Genomic DNA, 10,000 nt, shown 5'->3' with positions numbered 1-10,000 from the left:
CGCCCGCCACCATCCCCGGGGGAGCGAGCAGGCGCCCGGCTCCCCGTTGTCACGAAACCGGCAGCAGCCGGGCCGGAGCGGGACACACTCGCGGCTTTCTCGCCCTCTCTCTGGGCCTTTTTCTCGCTTCTCCCCCGCCTGGAACAACGCAGCCTCGCCTGGGCCGGGGGAGCGCGGTGGCTCTCGGATCGCATCGCTCTCTCTGGGGGCTTTCTCGCTTCTCCCCCGGACTGAACACGCAGCCTCGGCCTGGGCCGGGGAGCGGCTCTCGGATCGCATCGGTCTCTCTGGGGGCTTTCTCGCTTCTCCCCCGACTGAGCACGCAGCCTCGCCTGGGCCGGGGAGCGGCTCTCGGATCGCATCGGTCTCTCTCTCTGGGCTAACCTGTCCCAGTCGAACTGGGTAAGACGGGAAGCCGGACGAAGCCACGCGACTCGCCCCGACATCGGCGGTGTTCTTCTGGCCCTGGCGACCGCACGCGCGTCCGCCCTTCTCCGCCACGGACACAGGCACGGCAACAGCCTGTGGGGATACGGCCCGTCACCTCGTTCCCATAATACGGACAGATGGGCCCGAAGCGGCGGAGGCCGGAAAGAGAACCGATGTACGTGACCGAGGGGGCGCAGTGGCGCACGCCGCCTTCTACGATGACATAGCCGGAGGCAGCGAGAAACAGCGACCCCTTGGAGTACTTCCAGGCCGGCGGCGGACAACAGGTCTACCAGCCATGAAACGGGCAACAGGTCTACCGACGGCTTGCTGCGGACAACAGGTCTACCCAGCCATGAAACGGGCAACAGGTCTACCAAGCTGCGGACACCAGGTCTACCCAGGGCATGCTGCGGACACCAGGTCTACCCACGGCTTGCTGCGGACAACAGGTCTACCCAGCTGCGGACAACAGGTCTACCCAGGGCATGAAACGGGCAACAGGTCTACCAAGCTGCGGACACCAGGTCTACCCAGGGCATGCTGCGGACACCAGGTCTACCCACGGCTTGCTGCGGACACCAGGTCTACCCAGCCATGAAACGGGCAACAGGTCTACCAAGCTGCGGACACCAGGTCTACCCAGGGCATGCTGCGGACAACAGGTCTACCCAGCCATGAAACGGGCAACAGGTCTACTCACGGCTTGCTGCGGACAACAGGTCTACCCAGCCATGAAACGGGCAACAGGTCTACCAAGCTGCGGACAACAGGTCTACCCAGGGCATGCTGCGGACACCAGGTCTACCCACTCAATGCTGCGGACAACAGGTCTACCCAGGCATGAATCGGGCAACAGGTCTACCAAGCTCCGGACACCATGTCTACCCACGGCTTGCTGCGGACAACAGGTCTACCCAGCCATGAAACGGGCAACAGGTCTACCAAGCTGCGGACACCAGGTCTACCCAGGGCATGCTGCGGACACCAGGTCTACCCAGCCATGAAACGGGCAACAGGTCTACTCACGGCTTGCTGCGGACAACAGGTCTACCCAGCCATGAAACGGGCAACAGGTCTACCAAGCTGCGGACACCAGGTCTACCCAGGGCATGCTGCGGACACCAGGTCTACCCACTCAATGCTGCGGACAACAGGTCTACCCAGGCATGAATCGGGCAACAGGTCTACCAAGCTCCGGACACCAGGTCTACCCACGGCTTGCTGCGGACAACAGGTCTACCCAGCCATGAAACGGGCAACAGGTCTACCAAGCTGCGGACACCAGGTCTACCCAGGGCATGCTGCGGACACCAGGTCTACCCAGGGCATGAAACGGGCAACAGGTCTACTCACGGCTTGCTGCGGACACCAGGTCTACCCAGCCATGAAACGGGCAACAGGTCTACCAAGCTGCGGACACCAGGTCTACCCAGGGCATGCTGCGGACACCAGGTCTACCCAGCCATGAAACGGGCAACAGGTCTACTCACGGCTTGCTGCGGACACCAGGTCTACCCAGCCATGAAACGGGCAACAGGTCTACCAAGCTGCGGACACCAGGTCTACCCAGGGCATGCTGCGGACACCAGGTCTACCCACGGCTTGCTGCGGACAACAGGTCTACCCAGGCATGAAACGGGCAACAGGTCTACCAAGCTGCGGACACCAGGTCTACCCAGGGCATGCTGCGGACACCAGGTCTACCCACGGCTTGCTGCGGACAACAGGTCTACCAACTCAATGCTGCGGACAACAGGTCTACCCAGCCATGAAACGGGCAACAGGTCTACCAAGCTGCGGACACCAGGTCTACCCACGGCTTGCTGCGGACACCAGGTCTACCCAGCCATGAAACGGGCAACAGGTCTACCAAGCTGCGGACACCAGGTCTACCCAGGGCATGCTGCGGACACCAGGTCTACCCAGCCATGAAACGGGCAACAGGTCTACCAAGCTGCGGACACCAGGTCTACCCAGCCATGAAACGGGCAACAGGTCTACTCACTCAATGCTGCGGACACCAGGTCTACCCAGCCATGAAACGGGCAACAGGTCTACCAACTCAATGCTGCGGACAACAGGTCTACCCAGCCATGAAACGGGCAACAGGTCTACCAAGCTGCGGACACCAGGTCTACCCACGGCTTGCTGCGGACAACAGGTCTACCCAGGCATGAATCGGGCAACAGGTCTACCAAGCTGCGGACACCAGGTCTACCCACGGCTTGCTGCGGACACCAGGTCTACCCAGCCATGAAACGGGCAACAGGTCTACCAAGCTGCGGACACCAGGTCTACCCAGGGCATGCTGCGGACACCAGGCCTACCCAGCCATGAAACGGGCAACAGGTCTACCAAGCTGCGGACAACAGGTCTACCCAGGGCATGCTGCGGACAACAGGTCTACCCAGCCATGAAACGGGCAACAGGTCTACTCACGGCTTGCTGCGGACACCAGGTCTACCCAGCCATGAAACGGGCAACAGGTCTACCAAGCTGCGGACACCAGGTCTACCCAGGGCATGCTGCGGACACCAGGTCTACCCACGGCTTGCTGCGGACACCAGGTCTACCCAGCCATGAAACGGGCAACAGGTCTACCAGGCTGCGGACACCAGGTCTACCCAGGGCATGCTGCGGACACCAGGTCTACCCACGGCTTGCTGCGGACAACAGGTCTACCCAGCCATGAAACGGGCAACAGGTCTACCAAGCTGCGGACACCAGGTCTACCCAGGGCATGCTGCGGACACCAGGTCTACCCAGCCATGAAACGGGCAACAGGTCTACTCACGGCTTGCTGCGGACAACAGGTCTACCCAGCCATGAAACGGGCAACAGGTCTACCAAGCTGCGGACAACAGGTCTACCCAGGGCATGCTGCGGACACCAGGTCTACCCACGGCTTGCTGCGGACAACAGGTCTACCCAGGCATGAATCGGGCAACAGGTCTACCAAGCTCCGGACACCAGGTCTACCCACGGCTTGCTGCGGACAACAGGTCTACCCAGCCATGAAACGGGCAACAGGTCTACCCACTCAATGCTGCGGACAACAGGTCTACCCAGCCATGAAACGGGCAACAGGTCTACCAAGCTGCGGACACCAGGTCTACCCACTCAATGCTGCGGACACCAGGTCTACCCAGCCATGAAACGGGCAACAGGTCTACTCACGGCTTGCAGCGGACAACAGGTCTACCCAGCCATGAAACGGGCAACAGGTCTACCAAGCTGCGGACACCAGGTCTACCCAGGGCATGCTGCGGACACCAGGTCTACCCAGCCATGAAACGGGCAACAGGTCTACTCACGGCTTGCTGCGGACACCAGGTCTACCCAGCCATGAAACAGGCAACAGGTCTACCAAGCTGCGGACACCAGGTCTACCCAGCCATGAAACGGGCAACAGGTCTACCAAGCTGCGGACACCAGGTCTACCCAGGGCATGCTGCGGACACCAGGTCTACCAACTCAATGCTGCGGACAACAGGTCTACCCAGCCATGAAACGGGCAACAGGTCTACCAAGCTGCGGACACCAGGTCTACCCAGGGCATGCTGCGGACACCAGGTCTACCAACTCAATGCTGCGGACACCAGGTCTACCCAGCCATGAAACGGGCAACAGGTCTACCAACTCAATGCTGCGGGCAACAGGTCTACCCAGGCATGAATCGGGCAACAGGTCTACCAAGCTGCGGACACCAGGTCTACCCACGGCTTGCTGCGGACAACAGGTCTACCCAGGCATGAATCGGGCAACAGGTCTACCAAGCTGCGGACACCAGGTCTACCCACGGCTTGCTGCGGACACCAGGTCTACCCAGCCATGAAACGGGCAACAGGTCTACCAAGCTGCGGACACCAGGTCTACCCAGGGCATGCTGCGGACACCAGGTCTACCCAGGGCATGCTGCGGACACCAGGTCTACCCAGCCATGAAACGGGCAACAGGTCTACCAAGCTGCGGACACCAGGTCTACCCAGGGCATGCTGCGGACACCAGGTCTACCCAGCCATGAAACGGGCAACAGGTCTACTCACGGCTTGCTGCGGACACCAGGTCTACCCAGCCATGAAACGGGCAACAGGTCTACCAAGCTGCGGACACCAGGTCTACCCAGGGCATGCTGCGGACACCAGGTCTACCCAGCCATGAAACGGGCAACAGGTCTACTCACGGCTTGCTGCGGACACCAGGTCTACCCAGCCATGAATCGGGCAACAGGTCTACCAAGCTGCGGACAACAGGTCTACCCAGGGCATGCTGCGGACACCAGGTCTACCAACTCAATGCTGCGGACACCAGGTCTACCCAGCCATGAAACGGGCAACAGGTCTACCAAGCTGCGGACACCAGGTCTACCCAGGGTATGTAGCGGACACCAGGTCTACCAACTCAATGCTGCGGACACCAGGTCTACCCAGCCATGAAACGGGCAACAGGTCTACCAAGCTGCGGACACCAGGTCTACCCAGGGCATGCTGCGGACAACAGGTCTACCCAGCCATGAAACGGGCAACAGGTCTACTCACGGCTTGCTGCGGACAACAGGTCTACCCAGCCATGAAACGGGCAACAGGTCTACCAAGCTGCGGACACCAGGTCTACCCAGGGCATGCTGCGGACACCAGGTCTACCCAGCCATGAAACGGGCAACAGGTCTACTCACGGCTTGCTGCGGACACCAGGTCTACCCAGCCATGAAACGGGCAACAGGTCTACCAAGCTGCGGACACCAGGTCTACCCAGCCATGAAACGGGCAACAGGTCTACCAAGCTGCGGACACCAGGTCTACCCACGGCTTGCTGCGGACAACAGGTCTACCCAGCCATGAAACGGGCAACAGGTCTACCAAGCTGCGGACACCAGGTCTACCCAGGGCATGCTGCGGACACCAGGTCTACCCAGCCATGAAACGGGCAACAGGTCTACTCACGGCTTGCTGCGGACACCAGGTCTACCCAGCCATGAAACGGGCAACAGGTCTACCAAGCTGCGGACACCAGGTCTACCCAGGGCATGCTGCGGACACCAGGTCTACCCACTCAATGCTGCGGACAACAGGTCTACCCAGCCATGAAACGGGCAACAGGTCTACCAAGCTGCGGACACCAGGTCTACCCAGGGCATGCTGCGGACACCAGGTCTACCAACTCAATGCTGCGGACAACAGGTCTACCCAGCCATGAAACGGGCAACAGGTCTACCAAGCTGCGGACACCAGGTCTACCCACGGCTTGCTGCGGACACCAGGTCTACCCAGCCATGAAACGGGCAACAGGTCTACCAAGCTGCGGACACCAGGTCTACCCAGGTCATGCTGCGGACACCAGGTCTACCCACGGCTTGCTGCGGACAACAGGTCTACCCACTCCAAGCTGCGGACACCAGGTCTAACTACTCCATTACGCGGACAACAGGTCTACCCACTCCATGCGGCGGACAACATGTCTACCCGCTCCATGCTGCGGACACCAGGTCTGCCCACGCCGTGATGCGGACCACAGGTCTACCTTCGCCATGCTGCACGCAGCCCGGGTCGCACCGGAGCTAGGTAGACCCGGTCGCCGCGGCCGTCGCAGCGCCCTCGCCCTCGACGGCGGACCCACGCCGCCGGTCCCGGAGGCGGGTAGACCTGGTCGCCGCGGCCACGGCGGCCGCCCATCCCGGAGCCCAGTAGACCTGGCCGCCGCGGGACCGGCCAAGTTTCCCGGAGTCGTGTAGACCTGGTCGTCGCGGCCACGGCCGCCGCCGCTGCGCCTTCGCCGGCGACGGCGGTCCCACGCCACCGGCCCCGGAGCCGCGTCGACCTGGCCGCCGCGGGACGGGCCACGTTTCGCGGATCCGGGTAGACGAGGCATCCTTGTACCATCTCGGAGCCGGGGAAACCCCACAGCCTCTTAACGCTCCGGAGCCCAAGTGCTCCAGCAGCCTTGCCCCGCCCGGCAGAATCGATTTCAAGACCAAGACATATTTTCGACAACATTTTATTTCATCATTTCATTTCATTTCTTTTCATTTCATTTTATTATTTTATTTTATTTCGTTTTGTTTTGTTTTGTTTTGTTTTGTTTTGTTTTGATTTGATTTGATTTGTTTCATTTCCTCTTTGCCTTTTTTGAATGATTGCCTCTTCTATTTACTCGGAAAGAAAATCTTTTCCGGAAAACAAAACTCTTGCCAAATCTTATTTGTGATCCCTTTGGGCCCACAGCCGAGCTGACGGAGGGCCTGTGCCCGGTTCTCGCCCTGCTGACACACTGACCCCCCCAAACGGCGTCCTCCCTACCCCACGCCTCCTCCCCCGTCCCCCAGAGACCCTACCTACAGAGCCCCCCCCCACCACAAAACAGAACCTCACGGGCCGCAGCACAGCCAGGGGAAGCACGTACGTGCAGCGAAACTCGGCCCAAAGCCGCCGCGCCCTGGCACAACTCGCCCTGCCCCTTCCCGCCCCACGGAGGCGGCTGCATCGAGGCGACCGGCGCCGCCGTCGGCAAGCGGGTGGCCGCTTTCGGGCCGGTTCTTCCGCGGAAGGTCTGCAGAGCTCTTGGGGCCTCGGCGCGGGTTTGGGGGGCCGTGAGGGCTCGCTGTCGAGGCGCCCGGGGCCGGCACGAAGCCGCCTGCCCTCTCCCTGTCCCTGCCCCGTCTTCCGCAGCCACCCATTAACGCTGGGGGCGAGCCCGCCCTCCGCCATCAACCTCCCATGCAGCGCTTTCAGACTTTCCCCGCCCCTGCCCATTGTCGGCTGGGGGCGCCCTGCCCCCCGCCGTCAGCCTCCCTGGCAGCGCTTTCAGACTCTCTCGGGCCCCTGCCCATTGTCGGCTGGGGGCGCCCCGCCCCCCGCCCTCAGCCTCCCTGGCAGCGCTTTCAGACTGCCTCGGGCCCTGCCCATTGTCGGTTGGGGGCGCCCCGCCCCCCGCCCTCAGCCTCCCTGGCAGCGCTTTCAGACTGCCTCGGGCCCTGCCCATTGTCGGTTGGGGGCGACCCCGCCCTCCGCCATCAGCCTCCCTGGCAGCGCTTTCAGACTGCCTCGGGCCCTGCCCATTGTCGGTTGGGGGCGACCCCGCCCTCCGCCATCAGCCTCCCTGGCAGCACTTTCAGCCTCTTCCTGCCCCCGCCCACGGTCCCACCGGGCAGTTTACACGGCGGCGGCGGGAGGCTGATGCCGAGGTCGGCAGGCGGAGAGCCTGGTGCACAAGCAGGGATGGCGGCGGGATGATTGGCGCCGTCTGTCCCTGGTCAAAGAAGCTCTCTGTTCAGCTTTCTCGGAGCCTTTTGCTTTGGTGGCGTTCCTTCCTCCTCCGCCCCGGCGCCGCTCAAGCCTGCGGCAGGGCGGCAGCGCGGCGGGTGGGCGGCCGGGGGGAGGGGGGAGGGGGGGGGGAGGGAGGGAGCGCGCGAGCGAGCGAGCGAGCGAGCGAGCGCGCTGCAGAAATGAAGCCCGGAGCAGGGCCGCGGTCCATTCGAGCACGGGGAGGGGGCGCGACAACGCTGCCTGCTCCTGTCGGGGAGCGCTTGGGGAAGTGGGGTGCCGGCACCATGACGGCGGAGCGGACAGGGGCCGCGGCTGGGGAAGAGGCCGGCGGAGCTCGCCAGTGGATGCTGGCGCACGGAGCCGGCAGGGACACCTGGGCACGGCTGGGACCGAAAGTCGCCCGCCTTCACGCCCCGCCTTTCGCCGGGGGGAAGAAGACGCGAGAGCAGGGCTGCCTGCTGGGCTGCCAGTGCCCGCGGTCATGCCGGACGTGCAGGCCGACCGCCGAAGGCGTGCTCGCCGCTGCAGAGACGACAAGGGGGCCGCGCGTCCGATGGAAGAGACGGGGCGCCATCGCGCGGCGGCCGGGCTGCAAGGCCGGCCGACGGTAACAGGACTACCACGCCGCGGGTGGCCAGAGACAAAGACCGGCCGAGGGCAACAGGTCTACCCAGCATTATGCCGGCCGGTACCAGGGCCGGCCGAGGGCAACAGGTCTACCCAGCATTAGGCCAGCCGGAAAGACGGCCGGCAGAGGGCAACAGGTCTACCCAGCATTCGGCCGTCAGGTACAAAGGCCGGCCGAGGGCAACAGGTCTACCCAGCATTCGGCCGTCAGGTACAAAGGCCGGCCGAGGGCAACAGGTCTACCCAGCATTAGGCCGCCACGTCCAAAGGCCGGCCGAGGGCAACAGGTCTACCCAGCATTAGGCCGCCACGTCCAAAGGCCGGCCGAGGGCAACAGGTCTACCCAGCATTCGGCCACCACGTACAAAGGCCGGCCGAGGGCAACAGGTCTACCCAGCATTCGGCTGGCCGGTAACACGGCGGGCCGAGGGCAACAGGTCTACCCAGCATTAGGCCGGCCGGTAACACTGCCGGCCGAGGGCAACAGGTCTACCCAGCATTCGGCCGCCACGTCCAAAGGCCGGCCGAGGGCAACAGGTCTACCCAGCATTAGGCCGCCACGTCCAAAGGCCGGCCGAGGGCAACAGGTCTACCCAGCATTCGGCCACCACGTCCAAAGGCCGGCCGAGGGCAACAGGTCTACCCAGCATTAGGCCGGCCGGTAACACGGCCGGCCGAGGGCAACAGGTCTACCCAGCATTAGGCCGCCACGTCCAAAGGCCGGCCGAGGGCAACAGGTCTACCCAGCATTAGGCCGCCACGTCCAAAGGCCGGCCGAGGGCAACAGGTCTACCCAGCATTCGGCCGCCACGTCCAAAGGCCGGCCGAGGGCAACAGGTCTACCCAGCATTAGGCCGCCACGTCCAAAGGCCGGCCGAGGGCAACAGGTCTACCCAGCATTCGGCCGCCACGTCCAAAGGCCGGCCGAGGGCAACAGGTCTACCCAGCATTAGGCCGCCACGTCCAAAGGCCGGCCGAGGGCAACAGGTCTACCCAGCATTAGGCCGGCCGGCAGAGGGCAACAGGTCTACCCAGCATTCGGCCGTCAGGTACAAAGGCCGGCCGAGGGCAACAGGTCTACCCAGCATTCGGCCGCCACGTCCAAAGGCCGGCCGAGGGCAACAGGTCTACCCAGCATTAGGCCGGCCGGTAACACGGCCGGCAGAGGGCAACAGGTCTACTCAGCATTAGGCCGGCCGGTAAAACGGCAGGCCGAGGGCAACAGGTCTACCCAGCATTCGGCCGTCAGGTACAAAGGCCGGCCGAGGGCAACAGGTCTAACCAGCATTAGGCCGCCACGTCCAAAGGCCGGCCGAGGGCAACAGGTCTACCCAGCATTCGGCCGCCACGTACAAAGGCCGGCCGAGGGCAACAGGTCTACCCAGCATTCGGCCGCCACGTCCAAAGGCCGGCCGAGGGCAACAGGTCTACCCAGCATTAGGCCGGCCGGCAGAGGGCAACAGGTCTACCCAGCATTCGGCCGTCAGGTACAAAGGCCGGCCGAGGGCAACAGGTCTACCCAGCATTAGGCCGCCACGTCCAAAGGCCGGCCGAGGGCAACAGGTCTACCCAGCATTAGGCCGGCCGGTAACACGGCCGGCAGAGGGCAACAGGTCTACTCAGCATTAGGCCGGCCGGTAAAACGGCAGGCCGAGGGCAACAGGTCTACCCAGCATTCG

The sequence above is a fragment of the Sturnus vulgaris genome, unplaced genomic scaffold (assembly GCF_052056855.1).
Source record: "Sturnus vulgaris isolate bStuVul1 unplaced genomic scaffold, bStuVul1.hap1 Scaffold_156, whole genome shotgun sequence".
Taxonomy (NCBI): domain Eukaryota; kingdom Metazoa; phylum Chordata; class Aves; order Passeriformes; family Sturnidae; genus Sturnus; species Sturnus vulgaris.
This window is presented reverse-complemented; position numbering follows the sequence as displayed.